General features: G+C 36.7%; 2 long non-coding RNA genes across 2 annotated transcripts; one reads left to right on the top strand and one right to left on the bottom strand.

The window, feature by feature from the left end:
* LOC147564210 (uncharacterized) lies at positions 1-3,126 on the bottom strand. Its single transcript, XR_015236794.1, has 2 exons — positions 1,833-3,126; positions 1-1,469 (listed from the first exon to the last, which is right to left on the bottom strand). It is a non-coding gene; the product is annotated as an uncharacterized LOC147564210 (long non-coding RNA).
* A 13,471-nt stretch (positions 3,127-16,597) lies between these two features.
* LOC147564209 (uncharacterized) lies at positions 16,598-18,597 on the top strand. Its single transcript, XR_015226280.1, has 2 exons — positions 16,598-16,858; positions 18,202-18,597. It is a non-coding gene; the product is annotated as an uncharacterized LOC147564209 (long non-coding RNA).
* Positions 18,598-21,409: the final 2,812 nt, after the last annotated feature.

The following is a 21,409-nucleotide window of genomic DNA, read 5'->3' as shown; positions in this document are numbered from 1 at the left end:
AGAGAGAAACATAATTGTTTTTTTTTTTGAAATCAAACTTCATTGAAAGGCCAAAAGGCTAATGAGAATTACATCATAAAGTTTAAAATAACAAAGACACAATCATAACCGGACAAACAAGACAAGTTATGCCCACATGGGGTGCCCCTAGAGCTGCCTGATCTAACTGGTTGGCTACTTCTGGTACAGCCACCACTAACCGTCTAAGGATAGTTTTATAACCGATGCTTCTTTCACCTTCTTCTCTTCTCGCCGTCAACCATGGCGTTTAGATCTCCGGTTAGCGACTCTGATTCTGGTACATCGGTAGAGAGAGTTGTAAGTAGAGGTGAAGAAACTCCCAATAGTGGTCTACGATCAAAACACTCGGCCAGAAAAAACAAAGAAACAAAAGGTCCTAAAGACCAACAAAAACAGGCCCTAAAGACCAACAAAGAAACATAACTTTTGTTGTACTAAGTAAATAGAGAACTAGTAACTCTTTCTTCTCCCTTGCTCCCCGACACGCACCATATGAATGAACCAGTGATTACCCTGTATAAACTATCACCACGGAACCCTCCACAAACCACAAACCCTGTATAAACTCTCTTCTTTTTCTCCTAATTTCTTTTTTGTTATGTAGAGTTTATTCCCAAGCTTACTCTTCAGTTGCATATTAGGGCTTATCTCTCAAACTCTTGTCTATTCAAGCCAACTTCACATATATAGAGTACTTTTCTTATATCATCAGAAGTATGTAAGTATAAAGAATGTTTTGACTAATCTAGGTATGAGAATATTTTTTATACAAAAGATTGTTGGACTATATGAGAAGATTTCATCATCTATTCTTCTTGGAATCAAACCCACCAGGAAGTAAAAAAAACCCTAATATGTTCAAACCAATCCAGCCCCAATCACTATATATATATCCTCAATTACCCCAAACCACAAAAACCCTAAAACCTAACCTCAATAAACAATTAATAGAGGGAATACTGACGGATCAGAAAGAGATTTAGCCCTAAATACTATTAATAGAGGAATTACTTACTAAAAACCTAAGAAAAAGGGGGATCCGGCGAAGGGAGGACCCTTCGCTGAAGCCTCAAATGCATATCTAACAAAAGTTGCAGAGGGAAAGGGACGGTTGGAGTGAGAGAGAGAGATGGTTTTGACAGCAGAGTTAATTGGGTATTTTAGCCTTTTTTTTGGAAATCAAACTCATTGAAAGGCCAAAAGGCTAATGAGAATGAGAATTACATCATGAAGTTTAAAATAACAAAGACACAATCATAACAGGACAAACAAGACAAGTTATGCCCACATGGAGTGCCTCTGGAGCTGCCTGATCTAACTGGTTGGCTACTTCTGGTACAGCCACCACTAACCGTCTAAGGGTAGTTTTATAACTGATGCTTCTTTCGCCTTCTTCTCTTCTCGCGCGTCAACCGTGGCGTTCAGATCTCCGGTTAGCGCCTTTGATTCTGGTACATCGGTAGGGAGAGTTGTAAGTTGATGAAGAAACTCCCTATAATGGTCTACGATCAAAACACTCAGCCAGAAAAAACAAAGAAACAAAAGGTCCTAAAGACCAACAAAAACAGGCCCTAAAGACCAACAAAGAAACATAACTTTTATTGTACTAAGTAAATGAGAACTAGTAACTCTTTCTTCTCCCTTGCTCCCGACACGCACCATATGAATGAACTGAAGGGGAATAACTTAGTGTATCTCATACACCTAATTGTCTAGTGTTGGTAGCGGAATCTCAAACATCATATGTTTAACACCAGTTTCCAGGATCTATACATGAACATACCAATGAATTAGATTGGAAAGATGATTACCTCTTAATCGCTTTCCCACGAACTAAATCACGACCAGTATTCGGAAGATAAGAGCTCCAAGTGTAGCTCCTCTACTTGAGACACCGAGTAATGACTTGAACTCCCTCCTTTCAGTCAGCTAGGACCTTCTTGAAGGTTGAGATGAAGAACTCCTTCTTCTTGACTAGATACTTGAGAAAACTCTTTTTCTCTCTCTCTCTCTATGAGATGTATATTCTGAAACTCTTTCAGACACTCAGTTGTATATCTCTGGATTGCCCTTTTTTTTTTTAGGTTATATAATTAGGTATATATAGAAATCCCTAGAAGAGGTATTAGACTCAGACTAGGATTCCATAAACCTAATTATTAGGCAACACCCAAAATACCCTCCATTGGGTCAACTTAAAGTGGCCGGCCAACATAGCCCTTTATGGGCTTCCTTGGCCGACCCACTTAGGGCCTAGCCGGCCATCACATGGCCGGCCTCCCTAAAGCCATTCCGGGCCTCCCTTTTGGGCCCGGACATGTTTATCTCTTCGGACTTCTCCGAATCTTTTAGGACTTACCAATAACGGATCCAATCCACTTATTTGCAATTATCCATCTAGTCAATTCTCTCCGTTCAAATCATTACTCTGTTGTGTAACCCTTGTAGGATCCGGTCTATGTTAGCCGCGAATCAACTCTTGATTCGACGATCGTAGTTGGCTTCTAGCTAAGCATTACGACCCCTAATTGGACCGGACTAATGATCTTCCGAGTAAGGTCATTAAGATCCTATTAGCCAAATTGCACGCATTGCATCCTTGGTCGAAGGACACTCCTTCGGAAGGATACCATTCCTTCAGACTTTAGGCATCATATCCTTCATGAACCAGTGATTACCCTATATAAACTATCACCACGGAACCCTCCACAAGCCACAACCACAAGCCACAAGCCACAAACCCTGTATAAACTCTCTTCTTTTTCTCCTAATTTCTTTTTTGTTATGTAGAGTTTATTCCCAAGCTTACTCTTCAGTTGCATATTAGGGTTTCTCTCTCAAACTCTTGTCTATTCAAGCCAACTTCACATATATAGAGTTCTTTTCTTTTATCATCAGAAGTATGTAAGTATGAAGAATGATTTGACTAATCCAGGTATGAGAATATTTTTTATACAAAAGATTGTTGGACTATATGAGAAGATTTCATCATTTATTCTTCTTGGAATCAAACCCACCAAGAAGTTAAAAAAACCCCTAATCTGTTCAAACCAATCCAGCCCCAATCACTACATATATATCCTCAATTACCCCAAACCATAAAAACCCTAAAACCTAACCTCAATAAACAATTAATATAAGGAATACGGACGGATCAGAAAGAGATTTATCCCTAAATACTATTAATAGAGGGAATACTTACTAAAAACCAAAGAAAAAGGGGGATCTGACGAAGGGAGGACCCTTCGCTGGAGCCTCAAACGCAAATCTAACAAAAGTTGCAGAGAGAGAGAGGGACGGTTGGAGTGAGAGAGAGACGGTTTTGACAACAGACTTAATTGGGTATTTTAGCCTTGTTTTGGAACACCCAAATTTGTCAATATAATTGCTTTTTTAAGAGAGAGAAATTATGTGAGAATTTTTTTGAAGTGGGTAGCTAATTTGACTTTTAGATATTTTTCTTCTAAAGATTGTTTTAGAAAGAAAGGTTAAGATTCGCAAATGAGAAATGAACTTCCGAGATTTATAGGCGCAACTTATGACAACGCAAAAAAATCTATGTGATTTGTTATATTGATTTACTACATGTGACTACATCATCTCAGTTTTAAGTTGACTTTAATAGTGCAATCCTTGGGTAAAAAAATATAGAATGACTTATTCAGGAAGAGTTATAAATCAAAGTTACTCTAGATGTACATGAAATCAATGTTCTCTTTTTCGAACTTTCGGACTCTTGATGGACGTCTATGCTCCTGAAAGGAGGTTGATTTTTATCTGAGTCTGGGATCGGCCTAATTTTATAGCATCTTCTATCATTTTTTAATTTTGAATTGAATGATGGCGCCCTAAATAGTTGGATTCTAGAGATAATAATATTACAATAACAATGAACCATATTCTTTTCCTCCAATGGATAAAGTTGGATTTAGTCCAACTGGATCCGGTAGATGATATTTGCAATTATACATGGATTAAATTTGAAACCAACACTTAGTTTTTTTTTTTTTGTTGAAAAGGAAACCAACACTTAGTTGTATTTGTAAATAGAATTTTTTGTATGAATGCGGCACACACCTCAATTTATTCAAATAAGTTTGAGGGTACAATATGGTTAGGTCGCGGCTTTGGGGAATAAAAAAAATTCTCCGGGGAATAAAGACTTTTCTTAAAACTAGTCAAATAAGATTGACTTTTATGTTTTTTTTTTTATTACTAGGGGACTTCTAATTTTTGGGAGTTCTCCTCCATCTCATCACCTCTCTCTACCACCTCATCGCCATCTCATCATCTTCTCCGGCGAAGGTCGCCGGCCGGCTAATTTTTCGGCCGGCGATCTTCAAACATAAAAAAAAAAGTTTAATTTAATTTTTTTTCTCTCCTCTCTGTCCATTTTTTGTTTTTGTTTTCCTTTCCTCTCTCTCTCTCTAGAACAGATCTAGAGAGAGAGTAGATCTCCATCTACACGAACAGACCAGGTCTGTTCGTGATCTACTCTCTCTCTCTAGATCTGTTCTAGAGAGAGAGGAAAAGAAAAAAAATGGAGAGAGAGAGGAGAGGAGAGAGAAAAAAAAATTAAATTTATTTTTTTTATGTTTGAAGGTCGCCGGCCGGGACCTTCGCCGGAGAAGATGATGAGATGGCGGTGAGGTGGTAGAGAGAGGTGATGAGATGGAGAACTCCCAAAAAAATGTATTTTGTATTCCCAATACAAATTTATTCCCCGGAGAATTTTCAAAAAAATCTGGATTCCCTCGAGAACTTATTCCCCTGAGAATTTTCTTTATTCCCCAAAGCCGCGACCTATGCTTATGTTTGGAAAGTAACGTATTAACAATGTTAGGTGGTGTTTCATGTTACAGATATTGAGTTCCAATGCTTGAGAGACTAGCGTGTGAGTAACTTTGTTTGTTCTGCCGAGGTGTATCAGAATTCAACCCTCTCCAATCTTTTCATTTCATTCATGATCTCCGATATAATATTTCTGATTCTCCATGAGATTTGGCCATCATTCGTATTGCAAGCCCGAATAACGGTGATTGCATCTCCCTCAGATGATTACTTTTCTAAGATATAATTTGATTTCTAAGATATAATTTGATTGATAGTTGCACACCAAACAGGATTGCATTTGCTTCTGTAATAATTATATTTTCAACAATATAACAGTTGGAACTCGCTGACAAGAACTCTCCATTAGCGTTTCTAACTATTGCAGCCGAAGCCCCATCTCCATTTTGAATGCCCCACCAACATTTATCTTCTGGTACTCTGGAGGGGGGATAACCAGGTAGTGACTTAATGGTGACTTTGTATTGGTCTCCATGTTTGACTATCATGTGAATTACCGTTGTTTTCGAAATCTGACCACATAGTAATGGCATCACTTATTATTTTCATATTATTAGGTCTAGTGTTTTCAACTACCAATTTGTTTCTAGCCTTCAACATATACCAAAGTATATAACGACTCATATGAAATCCTTCATCAACCGCCTTTGTTGTGACCCTACTAAGTGTTTCGATTATCGTTTGTGATTGATTGATTCGGACACCTAGTGGCGAGCGAAAGGTGTCTTTATGCAAATTGGCAATCGTTAAATAGGTGGTTCGCATCTTCCTCTTTATCATTACACAATGAACATATCTTCGACTCAATTTTATTGAACCTTAAAAACTATGACCTTAGTTGGGATATAATCATTCAATAGCCCCCAAATAAACATTTGCACTCGTGGGGTAATGTCAACATTTTTCAAAATTAGGTAATATGACCTTAGTTGTAAATAGAGTGAAATCCACATAATAATAACTTAAAACTATACTTGGCTAATCTATAATTAAAAATAAAAAAAAATGTAGCTTCCCAACCTCCTTTTTTCTTTTTGTTGAAGACCTCTCCTTCACCCTCATCCATCATAATACCCTACCACAAGGAACATACGAACCCACGTCTTACCTACAGTTTGGAAAATCTTCTCGCTCCTCCCCAAATTACATAATTAGTTTTAACCAGCCTTCAATCTATCCCCAAATCACACAAACGGTTAGGACAAGGCTTTAGTCATCCCGAAAATTACACACACCATTCGAACAAAACGTTAATCCAACAACGAGTGAATCTCAAAAATCAGTACTGCATCGGACAGAGGAAGAGAAAATCACATCAACCAGCTCATCGCATATCAGGGAGTATCTCAAAATCACCTCTTTTTCATTTTGGTTTACTGCTTGCATGTTTAATCTTAGGATTGTTCAGCACCAGATCCGTGTCTAGACTTATTTTTTTCTAATTACTTCATCGTTGATTGACTTTAGTTTGTTCTATCAAGATATAACCCTAGGATCTATTCTTCTGGTTTTGATCTTAATATACATATGATTATTTCCAGATTCAAACGCTATGTTGACAATATTAGGCAAGCTTACTTAAACTTGATCAACCAACATCTTTTCATTCTCATGATCTACTGCCTTGTGGTTCTCTCCCTTATTAATTGATTTAACTTCAACACACCTGAGCAAAAACTTAAATAGAGTAAAGAACGGGAATGATTATAAAGTGTTATCATACCGTCGACTTACTTCCTTTCACTTTGATCGGCTACCTTTCAAGTTCCGCACCTCTCTGACCGGAATCAACCTAAGAACATTTGTTGGTCAATTGCTGACTACTTTACCCTCTCGATTTAGAACAGTCATACAGAGCATTTATCTCAACTTTCCCTTCGATCCATGAGAAAACCATCTTTCTAATCTTAATCTCAATCGTTGCCCACCTTTTGTTTCGCATTTCTCAGCTCAATCTTTGTCGATTACTTTTGTGTCTGATTTTCGAATTGATTAAACTCTTTATCTAAGTTCCTTAACATTTTCACTTCCACCCCTTTTCGCAATTCATTTGCGATCATTTGTCGGATTAGTTGGGCATTTATACTCAGGATATATGACGGCGATCCCATTTATAAGGTGTCTGACCTGATTCTACTTCGTAGAACTCGAGCGGATATGGTCTCTTTATATGGAGAATACTAGCGGGATAACTAGGAATCATCTTTTGGTTCCATCTTACAGACATCCTCGTTTTGTCCTGGAACTTTGGGTGTTTGTTTAATCCATCTTCGATGTTACAGGAAGTTAGGTACAAGTTTCATCTTTCAATCAACCGGAAGGACTCTCAAGGCCAAATGTCATATCATCCTCATGATGAGCTATCAGACTTGCAAGCTACAGAATGAAGAATGGTCTACAAATCGAAGATATATTATGCAATTCCTCAGTTCTGTAATTTTGTTGTTTAACTTTGTTTACTGTAATGTTGTTTTCTACTTTAGATATTGTAATAGACTCTAAAGTTTAAAGTATTTTCTTTCAACAAAAAAAAAAAAGATTACCCATTTAATACATTGAGAACCTAACATCTAATTTAGTAAAAAAAAAATTAGTAGAAAAAATGATTTGTGGGACACAATTTTATGCCTTACTAGTAATGTTCTACTCAAGTACTGGTGCATTAGCTATTGGAGGCTAACCAATAGGCGGTGGAATATGTACAGACTGACCGACACAGTCTTTCGCGCATGTAAAAGGGCATTTCAGCTTGGCAAAGAAACCATCATGTGTACCAATACAAACGTAGAGGCAAACCTTAAAACAATCTCCATAATCTCCATAATCTGCAACTTTGCCCAATACACAAACCAAATACCATCACCAACATAACTAGCATGCCCCTCAAACTTCTTCATTCCATTTCTATATTTTTCTCAAGTAACCCAACTTATCTTTAGCTAATAGACCTAAACCTTCCTTTCTAAAAACTTTTGATGGATATATGATATAGAAGATGTCTTTTATAGGATTCAAAAACAATCTTCCCAACCTTGAGTAGCAAATCTTTCCAAGTTTAATTCATTATTTCTAAAGAAATTTAGAGATGTCACAAAAAAGAATCACACAGAAGTAGCTATAGAATCTCTCATTAGAAAAATGAGAGGGCAAAGAATGGGCCTTGAAGTGCAAGTGAAAGAGAGGGTAAGGAAACTTCAGCCTTGGTGCGAATCTTCCACAAACGCCAACAGATTTGAACATTGTCAATCACATTCAGAAATATACAAATCCTTAGGCGACTATAAGAGTAGATATATTTGCAATTGTACATGGATTGAATTTGAAATCAACACTTATAGTTGTATTCGTAAATAGAGTGAAATCCACACAATAATAAGTTTAAACTGAAAAATATGTAACTTATTAGCCAACTCTCCTTCATTTTTTTGTAAATTGTAAACTAACAACAATAAATTCAATATTACATAGAAAGCTTATTTTTCGATAACCCATTTATTACATTGTGAACATAACATCTAATATATTAAAAAAAAAAATACGATTTGTGGCACATAATTTTATGCGTTCCTAATAATGTTTTACTCAAGTACTGGTTCTTTAGCTATCGTGGGTGCACCAACAGGCGGTGGAACATATACATCCTTACCGATACAGTCTTTCGCGCACGTAAAAGAACATTTCAGCTTGGCAAAGAAACCATCATGTGTAGCCACACAAATGGCCAAGCAAACCTTAAAACAGTCTGCATAATCTGCTGAACTTTGCCCAATACACGAACCAAATACCATCACCAACATAACTAGCATTCCCTTCAAACTTCTTCCTTCCATTTCTATATTTTTCTCAACTAACCCAAGTTATTTTTAGCTAATAGATCTAAACCTTTCTCTCTAAAAACTATTGATGGATATATGACATAGAAGATGTCTTATTTATAGGGTTCGAAAACAATCTTCTCAACCTTGAGTAGCAAATCTTTCCAAGTTTAATTCATTATTTTCTTCATTATGTGTAATCTAGGATTAGAAATATATGTAGTAAATTAGCAATTTTTGCATGCATGATTTCAAATTAGGTCATATGACATTATTAAAATAAAATTTTGGTTTGCTACAGGTATGAATCAACAGAATATCCTTGCAAGAATTTATCATATTCTAACCCCAATAATGGGGTATAGTTAACAATAAGATCTAATATATGATAAAGTTTGCCTACATGATAAGGAGAATATCATAAATCATATCAATATCTTACGTACATATCCAAATCACTTGCTACTAAATACTAATCCTTATTTACGTTTTTCAGGAAAGCGTAATCTCAAATTTTGTTTTTCTTACTATATTATATATTAAGGTTTTATAGAAATGACAGTAGTCTCTCAATAAGTAGATATTGTCTATCATTTCATACCCGAAATCCCTATTTGAGGTGCGACAATAAAGTGCGAGAATCGGAAATCACGTACAGAAATAGTGTTTGGCAAACATGAACGAATCAGAAATTACATTTTAAAAAGGATTGTGACTCTTCCTCACAAAAAAGGTCGTTGTTTCGGAGAAACGAAAAAAATTTTGGGGGAAAAAGGTGGAAATTGCAAAACAAAATCTCTCTGTTTCTTCTCTGTTCCTTCTCTTTCTCTCTTCTCTGTCTTTTCTCTGTCTATGCTCTCTTTCTTCTCTCTTCTCTCTTTGTTCTTTTTTTTTTGAATACTTTGATCAAATATATTTCAAAAGATCGGAAAAGAAGAGAAACACTCGCCTATATATGCCGAAACGACACAGAAAACCAACCCCCCCCCCCAAAACGCCACCCCAACATGACAACCCACCACAAAGGGCGGAGAGTAAGACTAAACATTAAAGAGAACACAAAAAACCATCCCATGACTCAACCATACAGTTAAACGAATACAATTTGGCCCACCCATACGATCTACTCCAATGGTAAATAAGGCATTTAGCCGCGAAAAAGATGTACTCTATTGATCGAGTTTTGTCTCTGAAAATCCCATCGTTTCGAGCACTCCAAACTGCCCAAAAGATGGCTTTGGGGATAATGTTGAGAATTGCCTTCTTATGTTTACTTCCTTTGATACCATTCTAGGCCAACATGAGATCTGTAATGAAACTAGGGTAACACGAGACAATCCCCACGCTACTCATGAAGCTGTTCCACACACTCCTCGACGTGTCACAATGAAGGAATATATGAGAGCAGGATTCTTCATCTTTCCCACAGAGACCACAACGATTCGGCGAGATGAAACCCCGTTTCCTCAAATTGTCCATGGTTGGAATCCTCTCCCAAATCACTGCCCATAAAAACACACTCACCCTCATGGGGATGTTCCTTCTCCAAATATCTTTAAAGATCGGGTTAGACTCCCTACCATGGCTTGTCAAGAGCGTAAACATCGAACTCACTGATAACTCTACCTTCTCTCTTTGTTCTCTCTCCCTTCTCTCTCTAAATTCCGCGAAGGGACCATTCCCTTCGCTGGAACCCTTCGTATGGAAAACTAGACGAAGGATTCCTTCGCCAGACGAAGACGAGGGTTCCTGCAATGGGGCAATCCCTTCGCCGGAACTACAAAAGTGAAGAAAGAGACGGAAAGACAGAGATGAGAGAGCGAGAGAGAGAGAGAGAGAGAGAGTGAGAGAGAGAGAGAGATGACGTCCGGAGTCATTACCGCCGAAGTTGATGGTGGTGGGAAATAAGATGAAGATATCAAAAGTAGGTAATGTTTGGAGGAAACAAAAAAAATATTTAACCAAAACTTTCTTCCGGAAAACATTTTCTTATTTCCCCAAAACATCGAGAGAAAAAAAAAAACTCAAACCAAAGTTAAGTAAGTTTGACTAAAAAAGTTGTTTGAGTTATCCACATAAAGATTGAAGAGCCAGAGATCGTCCCCAAAAGACACTGACATAACATCCAAATGTGCGTTCCATCGCGAACTGCAAAGTGTAAATGATTATGAAATAAACATACTACATTCCTTTCTTCCTTAGTTTCAAAAATAATATAATATACTATACAAAGGAAATCAAAGTATAGGAAATCATAATGTGAGATTAGACTTTTCTAGAAAACTTAGATAATGTAATTTTCTTTTGCTAATTTAAAATTTATATGTTTATTAAATAAGAAACCTAATGACATTGTTATTGATGCAAGGAATATCTCTTGTCATAGTGAGTCACTCGTATACATGTAGACAGTTTGCACTTGAATTATTTAACAATATTTACTACTGGGGCCGGCCCAACTAATTTTGAGGCCTAAAGCTAAGTTAATAGGGGCCCTTTTATGTATAAGCAAAAAGTAAGCATTAATTCTTTAACGTTGCTAGTTGGTAGGTTTGAACCTCTGAACATCATACCACAAACAAAGAGCTTCTCCATTGAGCTAGAGATTCAATCTTGTCATTGGTTTAGTTATAACAATATATATTTGGATTAAAACAACTCACTAAATTCAAAGAAGAGGCCCTTACCTGTGTTGGGGCCAAAGCAGCCGCTTTGGTTGCTTTGGGCCTGGCTGCCCCTGTTTACTACATGTGACTATATCATCTTGGTTTTAGGTTGACTTTAAATAGTGCAATCTTTGGTAAAAAAAAATATAGAGTGACTTAATCTGGAAGATGTTACAAACCAAAGTTACTCTAGATGTACATGAAATCAATGTTCTCTTTTCTTGAGCTTTCGGTCTCTTGAATGATTTATGTGCTCTTGAAAGGAGGTTGATATCTCAGTCTGGGATAAGTATACTTTTATAGCATCCTCTATCATTTTTTAATTTAGAATTGAATAGCGATACGTTTTGTACATATGGATGAGATAATACTATAATGCATTTTCATTGTGTTACTTCAATGTTAGAATAGTTATATAGTCCCACATAGACCAATAGTTAAAACTTCTCTCTTGTGAAACTCTTTATAAAGATCTTATGTAATAGCAAGGGATATCAAGTCATTTCAATACAATTCTCTTTTCTTACATGGTATCAGAGCTTAGGTTTTCTTTCTTGGGAGTAGTTAGTCAATCTTAGTCTTCCGGTTAGCCGCCGGCGGTAGTCCCATTAATGGCTACCGTCCGCCGGACTTCCACCGGAATTTAGTTTTATGTTTCTTGTTCATTTTTTTCCCAATAAGAGTAGTTCTCTTCTACTATTCAAATCTAGTCATTATTAAATACTTTTCTCAATATTATTTGAAATGATGAAGATTAAGAAGAAGAAGAAAGATCAAAACAAGAGTGATTTGTTGAAGAAATCAAAAGATAAACTCTTAAATGATCAAAGCATTTCAAATGCCTCAAATTCTCCACGACATGAAACATATGTGCATCAAGGGTCACTTTAAATGAAGCTTTGGAAAGCTATTAGAGAGGAGAAAGAATTCATGGGTTTATTATTAAAACTATATTTACCCCATGTTTATTTGGAACTAGACTTAAAGTGTTTCCAATTATGATTTACTCAAGGATGCACACCAAGTGATCGATAGAATCCGTGAAAGAAATGATGGTATTCTCAAAGAGGCTTTGCTTTTGATATTTTTTGTAAACATGTTTGTGGGTTCGTTTGCCAAGCAAGTCCATCCTCCTGCTTAATTTTCTCATACTTCTTATATCCAAGTTGAGAACTCTCAAATGTTTATTCCTTACTTTGTCCCATTAGTTTTTTAATAGATCAGACGAAGAGGAGATAAGAAAAAGTGTAAAAGGATAATAGAAGTGGGAAAAGTCAAGAACGATAATTGCTAGTGTATGTTTAACAAAGAATAAAGTAGATCAAACGCTTAAATTTTATTTCATTGATGATGTTGGACTAATAATCATGTGTGAGGGCTAAAAATAGCAAAATAGCAAGCAAGATAGCAAACAAGATAGCAAGATAGCAAACAAGTTAGCAAGCAAGATAGCAAGATAACAAGATAGCAAGTTACAACAACAACAACAACAACAACAAAAAACCTGGTAACAGTACCAACTTTTCTTCAAATGGAGAAAAGAAAACAACAAACAACAACAACAACAACAACAACAACAACAACAACAACAACAATAACAACAAAGCTGCTAATGGTACCAACTTTTCTTCAAATGGAGAAAAGAAAACAACATAGCAACCTCACCATGATGTCTCCATATCAATAACAAGTCAAAATCTACAATTTTTGTTTAGCAAACTCATGAATCACAAAAACATTAAAGAAAGACTCTGATTTGGTCTCTCCCGTGGAAGACAAACCTGTTAGCCCCATGTAACTCCGCAACCTCTTTTAATAGCCTAGTAACTAAGAAAAATGTTGCAATGAAGTACAAACAAATTAGAAAACTTTAAGAAAAATAAATCACAAAAAATAAGGGTTATTTCCCAAATGGCCCTTAACTTTGTGACCAGCTTCCTGCCTAGCCCCCTACTTTAGCAAATATTCCCATATGGCCCCCTTTTCCATTATCTTTAACTTTCCGTTACTCTCACTCCTCCATCTCATTTCCTCTCTCTACCAAGTCACCTAACACGCCACATCATCATCTTCTCCGGCAGGAGTCGCCAGCCGGCCAAAATTCTGGTCGGAGACCTTCAAACCTAAAAAGAAAAAATTTCTTTTCTTCTTCCTCTCTCTCTCTCTCTTGTTTTCTCTCTCCGGCTTTCTCTCTCTCTCTTCTTCCTTTCTCTCTCTCTTTCTTCCCCTCTCTTCTCACTCTCTCTCTCTCTAAAATGGCCGGCGAAGGGGGGAACCCTTCGTCGGGCATCGATCTGGTTATCCCAGACCTTCAAAGGTCTGGTTTTCGCAGACCTTCGAAGGTCTGGTTTTCGCAGACCTTCGAAGGTCTGGGAAAAAACCAGACTGACAGTCGGCGAAGGGTTCCCCCTTTCGCCGCCCATTTTAGAAAGAGAGAGAGAGAAAGAGTGAGAAGAGAGGGGAAGAGAGAGAGAGAGAGAAAGGGAGAGAGGAAGAAGAAGAAGAGAGAGAGGAAGAAGAAGAGAGAGAGGAAGAAGAAGAGAGAAAAAGCAGGAGAGAAAACAAGACAGAGAGAGAGGAAGAAGAAGAAGAGAGAGAGGAAGAAGAAGAGAGAGAGGAAGAAGAAGAGAGAAAAAGCAGGAGAGAAAACAAGACAGAGAGAGAGGAAGAAGAAGAGAGAAAAAACAGGAGAGAGAAAACAGGAGAGAGAGAGAGAGAGAGGAAGAAGAAGAGAGAAAAAGCAGGAGAGAGAAAACAAGAGAGAGAGAGGAAGAAGAAGAGAAAAAAATAGGTTTGAAGGTCGCCGGCCGGAAATTTGACCGGCCGGTGACCCTACCAGAGAAGATAATGATGTGGCGTGTTAGGTGACTTGGCAGAGAGATGAAATGAGATGGAGGAATGAGAGTAACAGAAAGTTAAAGATAACGAAAAAATGAGGTCGTATGAGAATATTTGCTAAAGTAGAGGGCTAGGCAGGAAGCTGGTCACAAAGTTGGGGGTCATTTGAAAAATAACCCAAAAAATAAATTTACGTGATTCAGTCGTAAACCTATTTCATGGTAGACAATTGCAAGATGATTTTCACTATGTATGAAAAACAAATTCTTGAAAGTAGAACTTAAAGTTCATAACAAAAATTTGTAAAGAAAATAAGAGAGGAGAAGAAAAAATAGAGCAGTTAATGTGTATTTGACCAAATGGAAGAACCACTTTGTATAGCCTTGGAAGTCCAATAGTTGCGTGACGTCGAAAAAAGAAAAAGTCGAAGCCCAAAGCAGTTGCATCATGTCAAAAAGAAAGGCCAGCGCTTTGGGGAAAGCTAAATAGTTTCTGGAGTGTGAAATTTTAAAGGGAATATGTAGATTTTTAGAAATTTTCTGGGAAAATAATTTTTAAGGGGAGATAAAAAAAACACTCCACCTCACCTCACTCTCTCTCCACCTCACCTCTTTGTCTTCTCCGATTAGGTCGCCGGCCGGAAAATTTTCCGGCCGGCGACCTAATCGGAGAAGATAATAGGTGAGGTGGAGAGAGAAAGAGCTGAGGTGGAGAAGCTATGTTGCTTTCCCCTAAATAAAATTGTCAAACAAAATTGACCAATTTTTGACCGAGTCTTCACACCCCAGAAACTATTTAACTTTCCCCAAAGCGCTGGCCAAAAGAAATGTCCAAGCCCAAAGCAATTTTGTAATAGAAACTTTGAGTGGAACTGAAGGAGCATATACCTCTAGCTAAACAAAAGGTATAAGAAGTTTTGGTAGAACACAAAGTGATACCCACAAAAGATCGAGAGTGATTGGGGACTCCAGCTTGTAGTCCATTGTGTACTCCATGGTGAGTTGGACAAAAGATAAGTTAATTGGTTGTTTTTAAGATCGAGGGCGGAGCCATTAGTGGGCTGCAGTCCGGGTCAGCCCACTGATATTTGTAAAGGCACCAGTAATTTAACATGTATTGTAATTGGCTCAGTGGCGGATCTTGGTTAATGGGCCTTGGTGGTCATTGGTTTAAATCCCTGCTCCCTCCCTTTTTGTCCTTTTTGAATAGGGAACCTTTTTTTTTTGTTGAAATATTTGAATAGGGAACTTAATTATTTATTGAATTTTAGGGGTTGTTGGTTTTGGATAAATTATAAATATATTGTATATTTACTCTATATACTTTTCTTTTAGAGGACAAATTTTATTTTAAAATAACGCAGTCTTCTTTGTAGCTAGCTTTTTGGCACGTATGAAACATTAATTTACATGAATTTTATCTACTCTAAATGAGGTTTACGAGAAATATTCCTTTATTTTAATTTTGCATATATATGATTTAGAAATTTCTCCTGTTATGGATATATTTGGATCACTTAAGATAAAATTTCAACAGAGACAACTACCTAATGTCTTTGTTTAGTTTGTCCGAGTGATTCCGTAATCTCGTCGGAATTATGACCATAGGTATTAACTTTCCATAAATGCCAAAAAATATTTACATTTTTTAATATTAACTATAATAGCAATTTTTTTTAGATATCAACTTTCACCTCGTCCCACCTTTAAATCCTGGCTCTGCCTGTTTAAGACTAAAGCCAATAAAGAATTTTGAAAGAAGTCAAGTCAAATTAACCCATGGAGTATGGTTGGCAGTGTCCCACAATTGGACTTGTATCATTTTCCAAAAAGATTACCATTTTTAGTAATAGTGATCAAAATCTTTAGTACACTTTTTAAAATTCTCTCCCTATGGAGAGGACTTATATCATTTTCCAAAAAAGATTACCATTTTTAGTAATAGTCAACAAAATCTTTAGTATGTTTCTTAAAATTCCCTCCCTACATATGCATTCTAAATTTTCCCACCAAATAATTTCATTCACCTTAGTTCATTTTTAAGAAAACTTTGTTTAACAGATTATACTTAAAGTTAATTAAGTATGATAGGTCTAAAGTCCAAACTTAATTAAATAAAATAGTTTTTTTTTTTTGATGAAATTAAATAAAATAGTTAATACGCGTTTTTTCTGAATGTCTGATTTTTCATCAGACAAATACACGAATGTATCACTAACTTGTTAATTGTTGTAAGAGCATATATGTGTAAAATGAATTGATTGACGTCTTGATGGAATCTTCATATTCCTAGGAGGCTTAGGGCTTAGGGCTCAGGGATAAGCGGTTGCAAATGCAGTTGATATACCCGAACCAGGACAACCCCCGCTCCAACCCTCGATGACACTCAACTCTCCCAACTACCTAACTGTAACACCCCTATTTTCTTGACATACCAAATTGGGTGGAAATAATAAAAGTCTAGGTCAGTTTTGTTTAGATGAAATACTAGTGGGTTTAAAAACCCTATTTCTCTTCACTTTTGAGGAAACCCTATAGAAAAGAAAGAGGGTGCAGCCGCTCCTTAGTGAAGGAAGGAGGAATAAAGAAGAAAAGTGATGGAAATAGATTTCTCTAGTGAGAGAACAAGCCATGGTTGTGGTCTTAAAGTCATCTAAGGCGAAAAGAGGTAGATTTCCTATCTCCTAATTTTTTTGTAGGCTCTTTCAATTTATTCCATGATAGGTATAGTATTGTTAATCACATGAAATAACGATTAAATGGCTTACACATTAGTTTTATCTAGAATTTCATAAAACATATAGACAGGACAGTATTTCGGTCTAAATTCAACTTACATCTGGTGATGATATATGAAGAATCTCGGTGTGATTCTTATATGTTTGGAAAGTTCTGTTTGTCTACTTTCTAGTAGTTCAAACGGTTCTTAAATCCGAGTTCCGAGTGAAGAGTTACGATAGTTTTCGTACAAGGTGTCAGAACAGTGTCTACTGCACGTCGGTTTACATTAAAATTGAATCTGGTGCAGATATATAACGAATCTAAGTGTGATTTTTATATGGTTGGAAAGGTCCCTTTGTCTACTTTCTAGTAGTTCAAACGGTTTGTTAATACGAGTTCCGAGTGAAGAGTTACGATAGTTTTCGTACAAGGTGTCAGAACAGTGTCTACTGCACGTCGGTTTATATTAAAATTGAATCTGGTGTAGATATATAATGAATCTAAGTGTGATTATTATATGGTTGTAGAGGTATGTTCGTCTACTTTTTAGTAGTTCAAACGGTTTGTTAATCCGAGTTCCGAGTGAAGAGTTACAATTGTTTTCGTACAAGGTGTCAGAACAGTCTCCGATGGACGAATTTATTGAGATAATTCACATGGTTTCTGTTCTTTAGGCAATGTATCTCCTAGGTAGATACCTTCTAGTGGTGAGTCTATGTTTGTTAATTATTATTTTTATTTGCTTGTTTGAGATTGCGATGCACGTGAGGATCTACTATGAGCATCATCGCTTCTGACTTGTCATGTGTTGTTGACTTGAATTGTATGGTGAGCTTGTTTGTAATTCTTGATAAGAGTCAATGTTTGTTGTGTATTGGTCTGAGATACCTGAACGAGAGTTTGATGATTGTGTCTTTCGACATAATGTGTTTGTCGACGTATATGTCAAGTTTGTGGCCATAAAGGTTTACCTTAGTTAAAGGCATGATATTTTCTATCTGCTGAAAAAAAAAAGGAAAGATCGTTGTATTATCAGGGTTAGTATTAGATTAAAATAATACGAGAACCGAAAAACCTAATAGTTAATCAAAGGACATAAATTATTAATTTCGAGAGGGATTGGATAAATCTGATATATTATGTTAGTATTCACCGTTAAATTTCAGATAATGCCAATAATGAATATGAATGCAATGCTTCCTTGATTGGGGATTGAGCTTGCCTACCCGAGACTTAGGTTTGAGGAAATCTACTGCAGTTGGGTTTTAACCCAGCTATTTTGTTTTTCAGGTAATTATTGTGCACTCATGGTAGGTGTTGCTCGTGGATCCAGTTTGAAGGTCTCCAATCTTCGATTTCAAGGCGGTAGCTTGAGATTTGGGATTTGGGGCGCTACAAAGTGGTATCAGAGCTCTAGGTTTAGTGGTCCTAGGGTTGTATTGTGGGTTTGATTGTCGTCGTTAGACACGTCATTGTTATGAACACTTTAATTAGTGTCTTGCACAACTGGTTGAATCTAGAATGTGCTTTTGGAATTGCTTTGTTGTGAAAACTTGAAAGAAGTTGTCTTTGTGTTTTCGAAATCTAAATTGTGATTGCAAATTTTCCATGGGAAGAATAATGGCTATTGATGTGATGTACTTTTTGTTTGTGATGCGTGCGAGTAAATGTCTTATTTGACCGTGATGTCAAACCTAAGTTATGTGATTGTGATTGTAGCAATACATATATTTATGATATACATGAGGGTACTGAAAATCCCTACTTTTATGGGATTTTGGGTTGTTTGAATGTGTGTTGTGTGATAGTGTATCAGTTGATTATGAATAAACTTAAAAATTTGTTTCGATGAGAAAATGTTAACTGAGAATGGTTGGCTCGACATGTGGGTCGATTGCAAACACGGGCTTGTCAATTTGATATTGGACAACCCAGTGGACCAAGGGCTTGAGTTCTAATATGGATTGACGATTATAATCCATAAGTGATCGGTGGTTGACTCGACAGGATAATCGATGCAAACACAAGTTCATTCTTGTGGACCACATACTTCTAGTTTGAGAAGTAATGAATTGAACTAAGACTGGTTGGCTCGACATGTGGGTCGATTGCAAACACGGGTTTGTCAATGTGATATTGGACAACCTAGTGGACCAGGGGTTTGAGTTCAAATATGGATTGACGATTGTAATCCATAAGTAATCGGTGGTTGGCTCGCTTCCTGCTCATATGTGCTCGTGTTGCACGGATCCCCTTTTTGGCAGGTATCCATAGTTTATGAAGAGGTCTAAGTCGATGCAAACACAAGATCATTCTTGTGGACCACATACTTCTAGTTTGAGAAGTAATTACCAACTAGAGGTTGGCTCGCCTCCTGCTCATATGTAAAGTGCTCGTGTTGCACTGTGCTCGTGTTGCACGGATCCCCTTTTTGGGTGGTATCCTTTGTCTATTGAGAGGTTTAAGACGATGCAAACACGAATGGTAAGTGACGCTATCTCGTGGACCCCAAAATTGGTTATGCCCCTCCAAAAGGGAAGTTGTATTGTATGAATCTTTTCAACCGTGTAACAGGTTGACTTCAGTTGAGTTGTATTTCTTGTGCTTGTATAACATTTATGTCCTAGCATTTGCTACACTTCATTGCATATTGTTTGTGATTGTGGTAAGTTTGATTTCGAGGACGAAATCCTCTTTTTAGGGTGGAAGATTGTAACACCCCTATTTTCTTGACATACCAAATTGGGTGGAAATAATAAAAGTCTAGGTCAGTTTTGTTTAGATGAAATACTAGTGGGTTTAAAAACCCTATTTCTCTTCACTTTTGAGGAAACCCTATAGAAAAGAAAGAGGGTGCAGCCGCTCCTTAGTGAAGGAAGGAGGAATAAAGAAGAAAAGTGATGGAAATAGATTTCTCTAGTGAGAGAACAAGCCATGGTTGTGGTCTTAAAGTCATCTAAGACGAAAAGAGGTAGATTTCCTATCTCCTAATTTTTTTGTAGGCTCTTTCAATTTATTCCATGATAGGTATAGTATTGTTAATCACATGAAATAACGATTAAATGGCTTACACATTAGTTTTATCTAGAATTTCATAAAACATATAGACAGGACAGTATTTCGGTCTAAATTCAACTTACATCTGGTGATGATATATGAAGAATCTCGGTGTGATTCTTATATGTTTGGAAATTTCTGTTTGTCTACTTTCTAGTAGTTCAAACGGTTCTTTAATCTGAGTTCCGAGTGAAGAGTTACGATAGTTTTCGTACAAGGTGTCAGAACAGTGTCTACTGCACGTCGGTTTACATTAAAATTGAATCTGGTGCAGATATATAACGAATCTAAGTGTGATTTTTATATGGTTGGAAAGGTCCCTTTGTCTACTTTCTAGTAGTTCAAACGGTTTGTTAATACGAGTTCCGAGTGAAGAGTTACGATAGTTTTCGTACAAGGTGTCAGAACAGTGTCTACTGCACGTCGGTTTATATTAAAATTGAATCTGGTGTAGATATATAATGAATCTAAGTGTGATTCTTATATGGTTGTAGAGGTATGTTCGTCTACTTTTTAGTAGTTCAAACGGTTTGTTAATCCGAGTTCCGAGTGAAGAGTTACAATTGTTTTCGTACAAGGTGTCAGAACAGTCTCCGATGGACGAATTTATTGAGATAATTCACATGGTTTCTGTTCTTTAGGCAATGTATCTCCTAGGTAGATACCTTCTAGTGGTGAGTCTATGTTTGTTAATTATTATTTTTATTTGCTTGTTTGAGATTGCGATGCACGTGAGGATCTACTATGAGCATCATCGCTTCTGACTTGTCATGTGTTGTTGACTTGAATTGTATGGTGAGCTTGTTTGTAATTCTTGATAAGAGTCAATGTTTGTTGTGTATTGGTCTGAGATACCTGAACGAGAGTTTGATGATTGTGTCTTTCGACATAATGTGTTTGTCGACGTATATGTCAAGTTTGTGGCCATAAAGGTTTACCTTAGTTAAAGGCATGATATTTTCTATCTGCTGAAAAAAAAAAGGAAAGATCGTTGTATTATCAGGGTTAGTATTAGATTAAAATAATACGAGAACCGAAAAACCTAATAGTTAATCAAAGGACATAAATTATTAATTTCGAGAGGGATTGGATAAATCTGATATATTATGTTAGTATTCACCGTTAAATTTCAGATAATGCCAATAATGAATATGAATGCAATGCTTCCTTGATTGGGGATTGAGCTTGCCTACCCGAGACTTAGGTTTGAGGAAATCTACTGCAGTTGGGTTTTAACCCAGCTATTTTGTTTTTCAGGTAATTATTGTGCACTCATGGTAGGTGTTGCTCGTGGATCCAGTTTGAAGGTCTCCAATCTTCGATTTCAAGGCGGTAGCTTGAGATTTGGGATTTGGGGCGCTACACTAACTCCCGAAAAATGAAATTCGATTACCCCTTTATTACATTGCAAACATAACGTCTAATTTATTTTAAACAAATA

Source organism: Eschscholzia californica, unplaced genomic scaffold (assembly GCF_041429995.1).
Source record: "Eschscholzia californica isolate CP2 unplaced genomic scaffold, dmEscCali1.0.p SCAF_1, whole genome shotgun sequence".
Taxonomy (NCBI): Eukaryota; Viridiplantae; Streptophyta; class Magnoliopsida; order Ranunculales; family Papaveraceae; genus Eschscholzia; species Eschscholzia californica.
This window is presented reverse-complemented; position numbering and strand designations above follow the sequence as displayed.